This window comes from Melospiza melodia, chromosome 2 (assembly GCF_035770615.1).
Source record: "Melospiza melodia melodia isolate bMelMel2 chromosome 2, bMelMel2.pri, whole genome shotgun sequence".
Lineage (NCBI taxonomy): Eukaryota > Metazoa > Chordata > Aves > Passeriformes > Passerellidae > Melospiza > Melospiza melodia.
Genome location: NC_086195.1, coordinates 2,949,106 through 2,953,874, shown reverse-complemented (window position 1 = coordinate 2,953,874; position 4,769 = coordinate 2,949,106). Strand labels below are relative to the sequence as shown.

General features: G+C 47.3%; 1 long non-coding RNA gene across 1 annotated transcript; it reads right to left on the bottom strand.

The window, feature by feature from the left end:
- Positions 1 to 1,528: 1,528 nt before the first annotated feature.
- Positions 1,529 to 4,011, bottom strand: LOC134415052 (uncharacterized). Its single transcript, XR_010026906.1, has 3 exons — positions 3,742 to 4,011; positions 3,416 to 3,598; positions 1,529 to 3,307 (listed from the first exon to the last, which is right to left on the bottom strand). It is a non-coding gene; the product is annotated as an uncharacterized LOC134415052 (long non-coding RNA).
- Between the last annotated feature and the right edge of the window lie 758 nt (positions 4,012 to 4,769).

The window sequence follows — 4,769 nt, the reverse complement described above, 5'->3', positions numbered from 1 at the left end:
AAAACCAATAATAAGCAGAAAAATTAAAAAGAGAAAAAATAAGAAAAAAAAAGCACATTAAAAATGAGGAGGAAAGAGAGTGGAGAGATGAGTTCTAAGAGAGAAAATAACACAGAGCATTCTAGAGAAATGGAACAGATGTAAAAGAAACAACACAACAGCTGCAGAGTTGGGATTGCCCAGCCTGGAGAAGAGGAGGATGTGTGGAGACCTCCCAGCACCTTCCAGTGTCTGAAGGGGCTGCAGGGAACAGGAGAGGGACAATTCATCAGGGACTGCAGTGACAGGACAAGGGGGAGGGACTCCAAACTGAAAGAGGAGAATTTAGGTTAGGGATGTGAAGAAGTTGTTCCCTGTGAGGGTGGGCAGGGCTGGGATGGGATGCCCAGAGCAGCTGTGGAGCCCCTGGATCCCTGGCAGTGCCCAAGGCCACTTTGGACACTGGGCTGGAGCAGCCTGGGACAGTGGGAGGTGATTCTGCCATGGCAGGGGTGGCACTGGATGGTTTTTAATGTCCCTTCTGACCCAAACTGGGATTCTCTGGCAGTGGAGTGTGATTGTGGGTAACATTTCCCATTTTCCCCTTTCCAGCCTTCCTGCATGCAGCAGAGGGGCCCATCTGCCTCTCCCTGTGAGCTCTGCAAGGCTTCATTCATTCCCTGCCCCCCTGCCCCTGCAGCCCTGCAGTTTTCCTCCTGCAGCATTCCCAGCTCTGCCGGAACTCCAGGCTCCCTTCACAGCAGCCATGGGCACCCTGACTTCCCCAGGGCTCAACATTTGTACTCTGGGGACAAGATTTGGTGCAGATGCTGTGCTGAACCAGCAGCAATTCCAATAATCCCACAGCAAGGGGAGCCTCCTCAGGTCACCAGGCCCAAGCTGGAAGATCTTCAGGAAGAATTCCATCAAAATACAGAAGCAAAAATTCTGCAGTTGGGTTTCTCCACCAAAGCCACCCCACAGCTCAGTTCTCCTTTGGTGCTGGCCCCTGTGTGCTGGTGCTCCCAGGGGTCACAGGATTAGGGGAGAGATGAGGGTCTGACTCCATGTTTCATAAGGCTGATTTATTATTTTATTATATATATTATAACAAAAGAAAATGATATATTAACACTATACTAAAAGAAGAGAAGAAAGGATTTCATCAGAAGGCTTGAAAAGGATAGAAAGGAATGACAATAAAATCTTGTGGCTGACCAGAGAGTCCGAGCCAGCTGACTGTGATTGGCCATTAATTAAAAACAACCACGTGAGACCAATCCCAGATGCACCTGTTGCATTCCACAGCAGCAGATAATCATTGTTTACATTTCATTTCTGAGGCCTCTCAGCTTCTCAGGAGAAAAATTCTGGCAAAAGGATTTTTCATAAAATGTGCCTGTGACACCCCTGTCACTACAGGACACAAAATAAAACAAGGTGAATACTGGAACAAAATGTTAAAAGTCAGAAATTAAACTTCTTTTTACCTTAGAAGGTAAAAAGAAGTTTAATTTCTGACTTTTAACATTTATAGATTTTCAAAAGTGCCAGTGGATTGGAGATGACAGTCCCACTTCTCCAATGGTCAAACCAACAGTTCATCAAATTTCTCCTCCTCCAGAAAAGAACGTAAAACAATAATTATCGACATAAAAGTGCGTGAGAAAGTTCATGACAAGAACAGAAACATCAGACAGAAGGCTTAGCAGAACTTAGAAGAACTTAGAGGAACGGGGAGACAGGCCCCAGCCCCAGGGAAGCCCCAGCAGAAGTTCAGCCCTTGCCAAGCCCCGTGGCAGCCTCAGTCGCACATGGAGCCATCCTGTGGAGGGAGCAGCTTGTGTTTCGCCTGTCAGAAAGGTGCTGCTGAGGAACCCATGTGGTCCAGCTCTTTTTAGGCCAGAGGGGTTGCCATGGTAACCCGTTGGGATGGAGATAGATCAGCTTTTGAGTCATCATCAGAGCCGGCTTCGATAGTAGCGGCTTTGCATTGGCAGCCAGAGCTGCACACTGTGGAGGCTGGCACGCCTCTGGACCAGAAGGTCCTGGAAGTGCTGCTGGATGAGCCTTGTTCCCAAAAAAAAAAGTGAATTTCCCTGAGTTCTCCCTGACTTGGTGTTCACACTCACGGTGAAGATCACGCTCCTGAGCATGAAAAGTTTCTCTTCTGGTTTAAAACGTCAGGCAGGAATTTCTGGACATCAGGAGGAATTTTCTTTTTCATGGAAATGGTTGTTGAGCATTGGAAGAGGCTGCCCAGGGAGGTTTGGAGTGCCCATCCCTGCAGGAACACCTGCAGGTGGCACTGAGTGCTCTGGGCCTGGGGCACAGCTGGTGATCCTGGAGATCTTTTCCAACCTCAGTGATTCTCTGAAAATCCTTCCCAAAACCAAAGAGTTTCTGGGGGAGAATTCTCCAGGGAAAAGGCTGTGTTAGTTATCCTAGGGAAGGTGCATATTGGAAGTTGTATCCCAGAAGTCCTCCTAGGATCCCTTTCCATGATAAATACGTTTGTGGGAGAACAGCTCCTGTTAAAATCAGGCATTCTGAAGAATTGTGATTCTTTAAAACTTTTAAATCAGGTGCTACAATGTCAAGTATGTCTCTACACCCTCAATTTCCAACTTTTAGAGGAATCTGGTTTCCCTGCATTAGAAAATAGGGAAAGCAAACAAACAAACAGGTTAATTTAATCCAAAAGTTCCCCTCCCATCCAAAAGGACCAGTACAATCCATGGCTCTTTAAAAATCTTTGGTTCTGCTGACTATAACATCATTGGATCTACGCCTGTTCAATGCCCAGCTTCTGCTTCTCTGTCAGAATTCCTGGAAGGGTCAAGAACTGTCTTCAATTCCATTAAAATCCCATTCCTCTTTCATTGCCCCTTCCCTTTGCCACAGCAATTCCCTGCTCCCTTGTGCAGCAGGATCGGTGCCTTTGCTGGCCAAAATGAACACTTGGTTCTTGCTGCCAAGGAAAGCTCCTTGTGCTGCTTCCACTGGGATTTTGTTCTTGAAATTCCAGACCATGACATTTGTGGTATCCTGACACAAATCCACTCAAGAAAGTTCTTAGAAGTAAGTTCTGCTTGGTGTCCACTTGATCAACCTCCTGCTAGCAAAGAAGAAGAAATTGTGATGGATTTTAAACAATTTTTTCTAAAATTGTCACTTAGGGAACTTTATTAGGCTAAGAAGTCATTCTTCAGTGGAAGCAGGAATGCTTTGTTGTTTGTTCCTTTTTCCCTCCCAGATCCTCAAGAAAGATGGAGAGAGACTTTTTCCAAGAGCATGGAGTGATGGGACAAGGAGGAATGGCCTTAAGCTGAAAAAGAGTAAATTTAAATTAGAGATTACAACAAAATTCTTTGCCTGTGAGGGTGGTGAGGGCCTGCCACAGGTGCCCAGAGAAGCCCAGGGCTCAGTCACTCACAGGAAAGTTCTTCCTGATGCTCAGGTGAAACTTCCCACAACAGTTCAGCCTTTCCCAAAGTGAGAGGTGGTTTAGGGATTGGCCAGGATCAATCCTGCACCCAGCCAGCAGCTCCCAGAACTTCTCTGAACCTCTTTATTCACCACCCCTGCCCAAGGTGGCTCTGTCAGAGCTGTCTGAGCCCTGCAGGGAATAAAATAAAATAAAATAAAATAAAATAAAATAAAATAAAATAAAATAAAATAAAATAAAATAAAATAAAATAAAATAAAACAAAATAAAATAAAATAAAATAAAATAAAATAAAATAAAATAAAATAAAATACCATTGCAAGAGCTGAGGGTCCAATCAAGGGCTGATCACTCAGGATTGTGAACCAGAACAGAGAGTTTGTATTTTCTGCAGAGGAGCTGTGAGGTGCATTCCAGTTCCTGGGTGTCCCCACTGCCAGGCCCTGGAGCTGCTCTGTGCCATCACTAATTAGGCTAATTGCTCTGGGGGCCAGCACTCCTCTTTTGTAGGGCACATTTTTGGGGCCTGCATTTCCCCTCTGTGAGCTGTTCCAGGGAGCTGCAAGGCAAGGTCAGTGCTGACCTTCAATTCCAGAGGGAGCAGCCAGGCCTGCCAGGGTGGAGCTCCCAAAATAACTCTGGGCAGGGCAGGGACATCCCTGAGCACTGCCAGGGCAGCTCCTCAGGCTGCTGGCACCCTGCAGAGGGCACAACACCACTGGGCACCACCCTGAAACTGCTGTGCGAGGGACAAAGGCACACAAACCACCTGGGGCTGGAGCCATGGGTAAATCAGAACCAGTTCCTGAGGTGTAAAGGGATGGAGGAGTCCAGAAAAACTTACAATTCTCCATCCCCATCCTTTTAAAGCAGCTTCAGGGCTCCCTGTTCCCACTGTCACTCCCAGCTGCAGAAGTGCCAGGGTGAGTTCAAAAGCAGCCATGCAGAGTCCTGGCTGCCAGGGCTCAGGACTTCAGGAGACTTTGCAAAGGGTCCAGCACCCGAAAACAAATCTGGGGTGGAATCACAGAGTCTGGTTTGGGTTGGAAAGGACCATAAAGGAGTGACAGGACAAGGGGGAATGGCTGCAAACTGACAGGAGGTGGGATTGGGTGGGATATTGGAACAGTTCCTGAGGGTGGGATAGAATTCCCAGAGCAGCTGGGGCTGCCCCTGGATGCCTGGCAGTGCCCGAGGCCAGGCTGGACACTGGGGACAGTGGGAGGTGTCCCTGCCATGGCAGGGGTGGCACTGGATGGGCTTTAGCATCCCAACCCAAACCACTCTGGCATCTGTGATTCCATGATACAAGGAATATTTAAAAATGGGTTTAAACTGGGGA